Source organism: Benincasa hispida, chromosome 7 (assembly GCF_027475165.1).
Source record: "Benincasa hispida cultivar pf3 chromosome 7, pf3_genome.v1.1, whole genome shotgun sequence".
Lineage (NCBI taxonomy): Eukaryota > Viridiplantae > Streptophyta > Magnoliopsida > Cucurbitales > Cucurbitaceae > Benincasa > Benincasa hispida.
In genome coordinates, this window is record NC_143484.1 from 45,937,172 (window position 1) to 45,949,785 (window position 12,614).

The window sequence follows — 12,614 nt, forward strand, 5'->3', positions numbered from 1 at the left end:
TAGCAAGAGGTTCAAACAACAAATTCCAAAAAGAAAAATGAGCTCGTTGAAGATGACAATGAATGGTGGATAGTTGTGACTCGTCGAAAAAGAAGACAGCCAAACTCCACCTAAAAAGAGTCACGTTCCTATCGAAGCTATAGATGAAGGAACAAGACTCATACATGGATGACACGGAAGCCTAAACCTGCTAAGAAAGAAGACAAGGACTTCCCTCAATTCCGACGGTCGGCAACTTTAACAGAATTTCTCCCAATAAGCTTTCTCAATAATCATCCAAAGAAAGTATCAGAAGTTACTGCATGTCACACTGTCGGCATAGTGGAGGTCGAAAACAATCATATGATTGTTGAAGAAGTCAATGACTCAGAAGAAATGAAGCAAATAACTTCTGTCTCCGATCGTATCAAGCCTTCAAGTGCTCGATCTTCAATCTTTCAAAGATTGAGTATGACCACGGTAGAAGAAGAATACCAATGTCTAATGATTACTTCTGCTCGAACTTCAGCCTTCAAAGGGCTAAGTATATCCACATCAAAGAAAGATCAACCTTCAACATATTCTTTTGATCGTCTCAAGACAACAAGTGATTAACGTAAAGAAAGGATGAAAATCTTGAAGCCAACGTCATTCCATGAAGAAAACAATGAAGAAAAGATTCACAATCGTGTTCTTTCACGCATGAAGAGGAAATTTTCTGTTGACATAAGTACAAAAGGTTCCTTGATAGTGAAGCCAAAACTCATCATATTGACAAATCCTACAAATGAAGAGGATGATCAAAACTATGATGAAATAAGAGCTTCTGAAGTTTAAATGAAGAAGCTTCTCATCATAAGAGCCTAAACTGCATGATGCTCCTGGCCCGCATGAGCTTAAAATGTGAACGGCCCAAAAAAAAAAAAATCCTTGTACGAACTACATTATGACTTGATCCCTATCATTAAGAAGGGTATGTTGGCAGCTTGAAAGAAACTTCAAGTTCAGTCCAGTTAAAAAAAAAAGAAAAAAAAAACTTGAACGACGTCATGATTTGATCCTTTTCTTTAAATGTAAGAAGGAAACTTAAAGAAATTTAAGTTTAGTCTATCAGAAAAGGTACCACAACCACCTAAGTATGATACTACAAGATTGATGTTGATCATCCCCGAAAGAATGACACTCCAGATTGAAGATGTTCATCCCTATTGGAGGCAACACAATGGATTGAAGATATTCATCCCTCGTAAGGAGCCAACACAGTAAATAAAAGGCACACACTTGGAATGCGCTTCGCTTACTCTTTAAAAACAAACTTTGATGCTCTTCAATCTTCAAGTTCAGAGGCTTCATCGATGTTACTCCATCTTCAATTTTAGAGGCTTCATTGATGCTTCATCTTCATGCTCAATTCTGGAGGTTTTGCGATGCCATCTTCACACTCAAAGTCGCGAAGTCGAGCTCAATGTGAAGATTCATCGATGCTTCATCAAACTCAAATGCCGAGGATTTTTTTATACTTTGTCAAACTCAAACGCGAAGGCCCCATCGATGCTTTTCCATCTTCAAGTTCAAGGTCGGTATGTATGGCTCGACTCCATCTTCAATGGCTTGGTCTATAAAATCATGATGCAACTTCGCTTCATCTCCAAAGTCTGGCGTGGTTCGCTTCATCTCCAAACCGATGAAGCGATTTCACTTCATCTTCAAAGTTGTGGCGTGGCTTCGTTTCATCTCCAAAATGATAGCATGACTTCACTTCATCTCCAAATATTGACGCAGTTTCGCTTTATCTCCAAAGTCATGGTGCGGTTTCGTTTCCTCTCCAAAATGTTGGTGCAACTTCGCTTCATCTCCAAAGTCATGGCGTGGCTTCGTTTCATCTCCAAACTGATGGCTCGGTTTCACTTCATCTCCAAATTAATGATGCGGCTTCATTCCATCTTCAAAGTCGTGGTGTGGTTTCGTTTCCTCTCCAAAATTGGTACAACTTCACCCCTTCTCCAAAATTGGTGTAGCTTCGCTTCCTCTAAAAAAATGTGGGTGTGGTTCCACCTTATATGCGAGATCAAGTTTGGTTTGCCAAACTCTACCTCATATGCGAGGACAACTCTGGTCCATCCGACTCTACCTCATATGTGAGGACAACTCTGGTCCGTCCGGCTCTACCTTGTACGCAAGATCGACTCTAGCCAACCTGACTCCGCTCAAAAGCTTGATGGCATATTCTTCTCATCTTCAAAGTTTGATGGCATATTCGCCTCGTCTTCAATACTCAATGGCATATTTCCCTTCAAGGAGTAACATAACAAGGTAGACTTTATCGGGATTCTCCCTAGGGTGAAAGCATGGGAGAGTTGTAAGCCTTGCAGGGCCCCTCCCATGATGATCAAGATATGCGAATGGTGCTACAAGGTAGACCTTATCAGGATCCTCCCTAGGGTGAAAGCATGGGAGAGTTGTAAGCCTTGTAGGGCCTCTCTCATAACGTTTAGGATATACGAACGGTGCTACAAGGTAGACCTTATCAGGATCCTCCCTAGGATGAAAGCATGGGAGAGTTGTAAGCCTTGCAAGGCCCCTCTCATGACGATCAGGATATGCGAACGGTGCTACAAGGTAGACCTTATCAGGATCCTCCCTAGGGTGAAAGCATGGGAGAGTTGTAAGCCTTGCAAAGCCCCTCCCATGACATTCAGGATATGCGAACGGTGCTACAAGGTAGACCTTATCGGGATCCTCCCTAGGATGAAAGCATGGGAGAGTTGTAAGCCTTACAGGGCCCCTCCCATGATGATCAGGATATGCGAACGATGCTACAAAGTAGACCTTATCGGGATCCTCCCTAGGGTGAAAGCATGGGAGAGTTGTAAGCCTTGCAGGGCCCCTCCCATGACGATCAGGATATGCGAATGGTACTACAAGATAGACTTTATCGGGATCCTCCCTATGGTGAAAGCATGGGAGAGTTATAAGCCTTGCAGGGCCCCTCCCATGAGGTTCAGGATATGCGAACGATGCTACAAGGTAGATCTTATCAGGATCCTCCCTAGGGTGAAAGCATGGGAGAGTCGTAAGCCTTGCAGGGCCCCTCCCATAACGTTCAGGATATGCAAACGGTGCTACAAGGTAGACCTTATCGGGATCCTCCCTAGGGTGAAAGCATGAGAAAGTTGTAAGCCTTGCAGGGCCCCTTCCATGACGATTAGGAAGCATGAACAATGAACAAGCATACAGTAGATAGACCAAACCAACGTCATCCTACAAAAGATGCGGTTGTACTCCCTTGAGTTGCGTTTTAGCTCCTACAAAAGAGTAAGGGGGACAAATTAGTAAACCTACGCAAAAAAAAAAAAAAAAAAAAAGTAAGGAGGCAAGTAAAAAAAAAAAAAAAAAGAAAAAGGAAAAAAATACAAAAAGGAATGAAAAAAAAAGGAAAACAAAAGGAAAACAAAAGGAAAAAAGAAGTAAAAGAGAAGAAGAAAAAAAAAAGGGAAATTTTTTCTTTTAACTACCGGTAGTTTCATCCATTGACTCAGCTTGCCTCATCAATTTGAAAATCTTTTGTCATGAAAAGCAACAAAAAGTAGGGAAAACAAATCAATTAAAGAGGACAATAGAAGAAAATTCTCAATGAAAATAGAAATCCAAATGAGGAAATGTTCTCATAAAAAGCTCAGGTGCTTCCATCAATTCACCATTGAATGGATCTAACCGAAATTCTGCAACCATACAAATTCATCGAATCGGAAGCTTTTCTATTGAATATGATCTCTTTGAAGACTTACCTCTATTTATAGATGAGGAAGTGGTTATGTTTAAAGAAATATATATAAAAGAAATCACAATTGTTGGAAGATTTATCTCAAATTCAATTAAGATTCTTTCAATTATTTGAGGTAGTTAACAAAATTGGTTGAAAATCATATTTGACTAAGTTAAAGGATACAACAAACAATAATCTAAATACCTAAATTTTACTTGAAATTGTCAAGTTTTATCAAGATTCAAGTTAAATCTAAATTTTAGCTCAAAATTTTAGTATATTTCAAATTTTACATTGGTGAGAGTTGGATACGAACCAAATTATTGAATTTGAATTCAAATTATAGTCAAAATCAAATTTTCTGAAGACAAAATTTGGCATATTCCAAAGTTTATGTCAAATCCAAATTGGAACGAGACAAAAATACTATTCGGGTACCAATAAAATTTTATCCAATGTTGAAACTTTTATATAACTTAAGTGTTGCCTTGAATGAAAATATAGACGCATTCCGAGCTTCACCAAATCAAGGTTGAAGTAAAGAGAAAGACGAACTCGAAATTCTACTCTAAATCAAAATTGAAGCTAATAGAAAGGCAAAGTCAAAATTATACTTCAAATTTGCATGAAGAATTGAGATTATTCCGAACTAAAAAGAAAAGTTGTTAATATTTGGGATACTACTCAAAATTCAATTTGCAATTAAAGTGGAGAATAAATTCTACTTTAGTTAAAATTAGAGTTTACTCGGAAACAAGAAAGTCAGAGACTGAAATTCATTTTTTGTTTATTTGGCGAAAAATGTGTCAAGCAAACAAAATTTCCAATCAAAATTTTGAGCTAAATTCTCATATTTTGATCATGATGATGTATCAAATTAAAAGAGTCAAAATCATACTTTGATTTCAAATTACATTTTTCGAGATTCATCCACCCATATACGTGCATAAATCTCGAAAATGGGGCATTTGTTGAATGAGAAATTTTGGAATGATCGCAATTTGCCACGTCATTTACTAAATTAATGACGAAATTTTAAATAATTGAAATCGAGACTAATTAGAAGTTGACATTTGTCTCAAATTAAAGTTGAAGACATAAATTGGCGAAGTCCAATGATGCCACATGTTTCCTTCATAACCGTTGGATTGAATAAAATTACTTCGGTCCAATTTGATATTATTTTTTGGGCTAAAAGTCCAATTTAGCCCATAAATAGACTTAATTTGACCAAAATGTCAAATAAGGCCCAAATCTAATTAATCAAACCCATGGACCGACCAAGCCTAAACCCATGAAGTCCAGCAGAGAACTCTATAAATAGAGGAGTTCTCCTCATTTGTGAGAGTCAGCAATTCTATACTCCAGAAAGCTTATAGAGAATTCTTTACAATCTTCTTGACTTTTGAAGCTGACCACACCTAAAGACTAAAGTCCTTCGAAGATACAAGCATCCTGAAGACTGAAGTCCTTTGAAGATGCAAGCATTCTGAAGATAGAAGTCCTTTGAAGACTGAAGTCCTTTGAAGATACAAACAATTCTACATTTAGAGAGTCCAAAGAGAATTCATCAACAAGCAGAAGACTCCCAAGACTCCTAAAGCTACATTCTTAGAAGATAGAAGACCCTTAAAGACTAAAGTCCTTCGGAGATACAAGTATTCTTCCAAGACTTCAACTCCACGATCATCACGCGCTTCACTTCCTCAAATCAAGCGTACGCATTCAACTGAGAGAGAATCAGAGGATCAAGTACTAGAGATCGAACCACATCGCATCAAATCAACTTCAACATCAACACCAACTTAAGTTCAACTCCACGAAACAAGTTTCTCCGGAAGCCTCGTGCGAACACTGATCATCCAAGAAGATCAACAAGCCCAAAGGTCGATCACCCAAGAAGATCAACAAACCCAAAAACCAATCTTCTAAGAAAATCAACAAGTCTAAAGATCGATCCTCTAAGAAGATCAACAAGCCTAAAGGTCGATCATCTAAGAAGATCATCAAGTCCAAAGGCCGATCATCCTAGAAGATCAACAAGCTCAAAGGCCGATCACCTAAGAAGATCAATAAGCCCAATGGCCGATCGTTCAAGAAGATCAACTAGCTTAAAGTTTATAGTTTATTTTGAAAGCATCAAAATACTGTGTCTTTGAGATTGTACTCACTTTCCACAAAATTAATACAAATACAAAGTTCAAGTTCCACGAAATAAATTTATATTGAAATCTCGTGCGAACACTAAAAACTCGAGAAATTAAAGGGTATTTTTCACTATATTTTATTTTAGTTCATCAACTTCGTTGATTTTAAATTCTAACATAACAACTATTTTAAGAGAAATGATTTCAAATGGCAAAACTATTGGAAATATTTACAAAATATAACAAAATTTCAGAATCTATCACTGATAGACTTGTATGAGTATCTATTAGTGTCACTTAAAAGACATTGATAGGAGCATGTCAATGTATATCATCGATAGATTCTAAAATTTTGCTCTATTTTGTAAATATTTTAGTTCATTTTCTATATTTAAAAATGGTCCTAATTTTAATTTTAATGATAATTTATTGTTTTGTTTGAGATTTATATATAGTCAATATTTTGGCTTCTCGGATAGTTTTAAATTTCGTGACAAGTTTTCATTTTCTTACTCCTCTAGCTAATAAAGAATTTAATCATCATATCAACCTTTGGGTTACTATTTGAATAAAGTTATTTTGTGAAAAAATAAACAAATAAATCTAATAAGTTATTTTTAATATCTCACAACTCATCCTCCATTCCATTTCTTTCCCTCTTTTCGAGTTTAAAAAAATAGTAAGTCATTTCATACTCTACCCCATGTTACCATCTCTAACCCAAGATGTACTTTGCTTATGATAATAGATTCCAACTAAACTATGCAAACTATATTAAATTTATCTTCACTCATCAATTTAAATTTTTGGATCAATGTGTGATTGTTAACATGATATTAAAGTGTGTCTTACGAGCAATTCGTTAAGGGTCATCTCACTGTTGACTGGTTATATCCAATGGACACATAAATATATTTATAATGTGAAAAGTGCAACTGTGATCTTTAGTGGAGTGACCGATAGTTAATGAATGTTGGGTAATTTAATTAAAGAGTTTAATTAAATATCTAAGTATCATTGGAGCTCTAATCTACAGGTCCATAAGGTCACATTTGTAGCTCAACATGGATTTAATTGAGAATTAATTTTGAATTAATTTGAATTGTTCAAATTAATTTAGGGAAATTAATTCTATATGATATAATTATTTAAATTAATTATACGTGATATAAGTAATATATTAGATATATTATAATATAAAGTTTTTCTAGAGGATTTTGAATATGATTCAAATACTAATTATATGAATCAATACTAATTATATGAATGAGATTCATATAATTAAAGTTAATGTAAATATGATTTATGTTAAACACCATAAATATTTTAAAGGAATTAAATATTTGAATATGATTTGAATATTAATTATAATTATATGGATGTGATTCATATAATTGAATTTAGTATAAATATGATTTATATTAAATGTTATGCATTGTCGAGAGAAAATAAAACTATAGGTTATATTGTATTTGATACAATATAAAACTATAGGTTATGTGTTATATTTGATATAAGATATATATATATATATATATATATATATATATATATAATTAAATTAAATTTTTAATTTTTAATTTAATTAATAGAAGGGAGTTGCCTCCCCTGATCTTTCTCAATCTGTACATGAGAACAAAAGTTGGGATCTCTTATTCATCCTGCAAGTTTCACAGAGAAGAGAATTCTCTCTGGAAAACTCTCTTTCTTCTTCTTCCCCTCATCCTCATTTCCAATTCAAAAAAACTCATAACTCTTGCTTGAATTCTTAATCCCTAAAGAGAATACTAGAGGGTTCTCAAGTGGTGGTGTCCAATTGAAAATTTCGAATTAGAAACTAAAGAGATCATGATAAAAAAGGAATACGTGAAGAAAATTGGGCTTCAAGTGTAAGTGTCATTTTATTCCTTAATTTATACCCAAAACGCATGTTGTAATTTATGCTTGATAATGCATAATTGTTTTGTTTATGTAATTTCAAGTTCTATAAAAAAAAAATAAAATTCGAAACAATTTCCGCTTCCACATAGAAATATTCATTGGTTTCCTTCAATTGGTATCATGAAGCACTAATGAAAAAACATATATGTTTCAATTTCAAATTGTTATAAAAAATCTCTAATGATACATAATGCAGTCAAAACGTGTTAGCCTCTCCTAGTTGGAAAAGATATAAAGGATGCATCTAAAGAAAAGCAAATACAAAATGATATGCAACTTATGAAGACTAAGATATCAACTTCACTAGGCTAGTCAAAAACTCAAATGAAAAATTATGGCATGTTGCGTATACTATCACCAAATTTTCCCTTCCACCATCAAGCCCGAAATCGTTCTTCCACTTCTCTCTTTCGTGCGTGCTCTCCTTCACTTTCGTCGTTCTCTCTATTTTCCCTCTTCCACCTCTCTGTCATTCTTCCTATTTTTACATTCCTCCATTCGATTTCTCCACCTCTCTGTCGTGTGTTTATCATTCGCCATCTCTCCATCTTATACTCTATTCATCCACTCGTCTCTCCATCTTCGACTCCAGGAATCTTTCCATCTTATACTCCGTTCGTGCGCCATCTACGTTGTTCGCCCAAGTCTGCTGTCAACAATTCCACCATTAGCCCAAGTCTCGCCATCTGCAACTCCACCGTTCGTCGAAGCAAAACTTATTTATTCTCATTATGTAATCTGTAAAAAGGACGAACAGTTAAAGGGATACACTCTCATTAAGGTACTCACAAAGTTGCTTTTTTTATGTTACTCAAAATTTCCCTTTATGTTTCACAAATTATTTCTCCTTGAGGTACTCACAAAGTTCTATCATTATTTTTTCCAACTTGATGGTGGCTCTGTCATTCTTTTATTTTCATAATCTTTGGTTATTTTATTGATGATTTGGTGTGTTAATGTGAAATTTTATTTTCCAACTTGTGGTGAAGTGGCTTGAAAAAGTGTGTGGTTGTCATTTCTTGTAGTTATATTAGCAATTTAAATAGATGAAACGTAGTTTAATTTCACCTCAAATATATTCCTTCTTAGTTGTAGATCTTCAGTTAGATAATCCTTCCTTCAATCTAACTAGCATCGATATAGTGTTTTACTAGTCTTTTTGATGACTTTTTGAATGATAATCCATCACTTGAAGTGCCTTTCAAGTATCTCAAACTCCTCATTTGAATTATTCATATGTTGATCGGGTTGTCTTGTTCATATGTGCAATGAATATGAAACTTGAAAGACTGCTCATTTTATCATCGATTCATACTTATATATGCTTACAAAAGAGCTTACTAATGATGGGGATACAGTCCTTATCGTTGCCGCAAAACATATTTCCTTTTTGAAATTTTTGTTCAACTTACATCCCCAATGCACTTCAATACAAGAAATAAAAAAAGAAGATGCCCTCTAGCTTCTAGAGCTTAATTTGGGATTTTGAAGATAGCAAAAATTATACTGAATTCAACAATTCCAAATGCTAAGAATTTAAGGATCAAACCCAAATTGTGTTTGTTAATTTGTTTCCCTTTTTCTTTTATGAGAGTTTTTCTTTCTTTTTTCTTTCAGGGAAGTTGGAGGGTATTGTTGTTGGGTATGATTCCATTCAAGAATATCAGGTGAAGTTTTTCTTTCTTCTTAATACTTCCACTTATTTTTCTGGCTTTGTGTTTGGTTTATAATTTCTCCCACTTTTTTTTTTAAAGGTGAAAAGCCATGGGGAATAAAAATATCTAATAACTTTGTAATAATCGAATCATATGTGTGGCCCAAATTCTTTATGATATGATATTTAAAGTAAAAAAAAGTTGAGGTTTGTGTTGCTGGCATAATCAAACTTTCTTGATTTCAAATGTAATTCTTCTAGGCATTAATAGTGGTTTTATTGTAGGTGCCTTAAAATCCTTCCAAAGGTCTTCCAAGTCTAGATTAAATTTACTTTAAACTATCAAGATATTTGTTGAAGTGTAACTCATTCACTTTTGACATTGCAAGCAACTAGCCTTCCAATGATTTATGTTGATGATTTGCATGCTTTTAGATGGTGAACATTCCTAGAATCTAATCTTGTGCACTCAACCTTTCTATTCCCGCAATTTGCTACAACAATACATTTAAGGGCACTCCAACAAGTACCCTTTTAATAACATTTGAGGATAGCTTTTTATAAAAATCGCTATTGAAAACAGGAAGAAAACCAGGAAGTAAATTTAATTCAGCTGGCTAAGTAACTCTCCTTTTCTCTAATTATACTTTTCCTTCCATCACACATTTCAGGAACCAAATTTCTCCAATGTCACGCGATCGACTTCTCTCCCTCTCTCACATGTTTCTTTCACTCGTTTGTCTTTTCCTTCTCATTTACAAGCTTCGGTTCGTTCTAGCATCTCCATAGGGTCTGCGCCTATCCATCTTCGACAAGTTTCTTCTTCATCTCCATCAGCATCCTCGTCTTCATCTCCACTGTCATGCTCGTCTCCTACGTTTGCATTCGCATCAAATACACCCACTTTCGCCCCGCATTTGCCCTAGACCCTTTGTCTCTCTCCCCTCTCCTACCGCTGATAATGTGGTGGTTCTCATGGTTGGATTGGACGACTCCAACATCGAATTGTACCCTAAAATGGTCTTCAGAAAGAGTTGTCATCTTTTCGCTTCTGACCACGACCATTGCTTCATTTTCCTTTCCGATTACAAGCCCTATGGTTCGCTCTGTTACATTCCCAATTGTCACCATTGTTTGGACTCTGATTACATCGATGGATGGCTTCTCATATGAGCGCTACTTGCCCCTTGTGCCGAAATTCCCCTGTTCCAACCCTTGTTGCTACTCCTCTTTTTAAGTTTGTGCCTCTAGCTTCCAAAGCTAAGTAATCTTCTTCTTCCCCTTCACTATATTTTTAGGGTCAAAGTTTACGATTTTTCTCTGTGAATTTGTGTTTGTGTTTACATTGGGCTATTAGTTTCTAGTAGATAATGGGAACTTCTTGGATTATCTCTGGTATCTGTGTCTGTGTTTAGTCATGTAAAGTTGGAAAAGTTTATAATTAATCTTGACTCATATGCTTAATTTTGTGTCTAATAAATTAATATCATCAGTTTTTTAACACTTACCTCTCATAAAAGGGTATAATTGAAGAGCATGTACTTGAATTTTTGTTATAATCTTTCTTTAGCGACGTGTCAAGTGAGTTTTATCGGAGATTGGATGTAGTTTAGGTGGATGAGAGAAGTGGTGGGAGGTAAACTTTCATCACTTTCGACTTTGAGGTTTAAAAATTGATTTTCATCATTGCATTCAATGCTTTGTTTTCGCAGGCTATGGGGCTACAAAAGCTAATTCTAGCTTAAATTAATATTTAATTGTTGGATGAAGAACTGGGGAATTTTTCTTCTCTTGTTATTAAATGTTAGTCACAACAAACTTTCTAAGTTACCAGCTGTAATTGGAGAGACAGTTTTGGTTTATTATTTTTCCTTTCTCATTTCTTAAACAAAATTTTAAGATGGTTGCATTTTGGTAATAATTATGTTGTTATTAATTCACTTTTGCAGGCTTCTTGGAGAGTGAGTAAATATCTGTGATGTTTTCTAGAATGTCCTGCGAGTACTTTCAAGAATATCAGTGGACCTGATAGAGCTCTTTGTCGACAATGCACCCATGATGAGCTTCAATATCGTGCCATTTATGTATGTATTCGAGGTATTTTCTTATTCATGTTCTAATGGTCAAAATTCAATGAAGAAATTGTGGCGAATGGATTTACTGTATTGTGGATTTTGAAAGTGGTTTTATATTTTGTCCTACAGGAATAACATGTTTACCTCGATCTATGAATTTTATTCATATAACTTTTATAGACTTATTTTACGATTCAAGGTTAATATCATATGTAATGTCAGTTAGCCTCATCTATTAACTTTTTTCAAATGGCATTACTGAAACTCCATGCCCTCACAGATACATTTCAGATAGATACCATATGCAGAAATGTTATACTGCTCTTGAAGAATTAATTTATATATTTGATGGTTCTTGACTATTTTTTGGTTTCCTACTTGACCTACTTGTTCTGCTAGCATTGGTGCTTAGTGTTACATGGATGAAATTTGTCGGGGTGGATGACCTACCTGGCTCTGTGCCCACTCAAGATGGATCTCAAATTGATCATTCCTTTCCTTTCATTTCCTAAAGTCATTAAATGAGGTTTGTCTCTAAATGAAATGACTTTTAATCCCTCAGAGACATCCTAAATACGTAAATAAAAATGAAGTTCTATTGATAAGGTGTTTTTTTGTGATTTAGGTCTTGGAAACAAATAAAGTTGAGGAGTCTTAAAGTCATGTATATGGAATATACTTTACAAGTCCAAACACCTTTAGTGAACCCTAACATCTTTAACACTCGCCTTTAGAACAACTAAAAGAAACTATGTAAGTAACAAGGATTTATTGCTTTAATGCATTTCGTTGATGTCAACATATCTACTTTATATTACTTTGTGTTTAGCTACGACTACCTATGAGAAATGACTGCTTATCTAAAACTTGTCTATAAGCATGTGTTTGTTCCTAGATTAACACTTGAGTTACTCTTTTTTGATATTCAGATATGAGAGTACATTTAATACATTTGTGGATCAAATCAATGCTATAACAATATATCGGGGGGGGGGGGGGTATACAGTATTCTTTCTACTCTTGCATATCCTCTCGCCTGGTCATGGTAGCAA

The 12,614-nt window shown here is 34.9% G+C and overlaps 1 pseudogene across 1 annotated transcript; it reads left to right on the forward strand.

The window, feature by feature from the left end:
* Positions 1–168: 168 nt before the first annotated feature.
* On the forward strand, positions 169–12,356 carry LOC120081974 (RING-H2 finger protein ATL70-like; annotated as a pseudogene). Its single transcript, XR_005483002.2, has 5 exons — positions 169–448; positions 9,451–9,500; positions 10,266–11,584; positions 11,962–12,088; positions 12,188–12,356. The product of XR_005483002.2 is annotated as an RING-H2 finger protein ATL70-like (transcript).
* Positions 12,357–12,614: the final 258 nt, after the last annotated feature.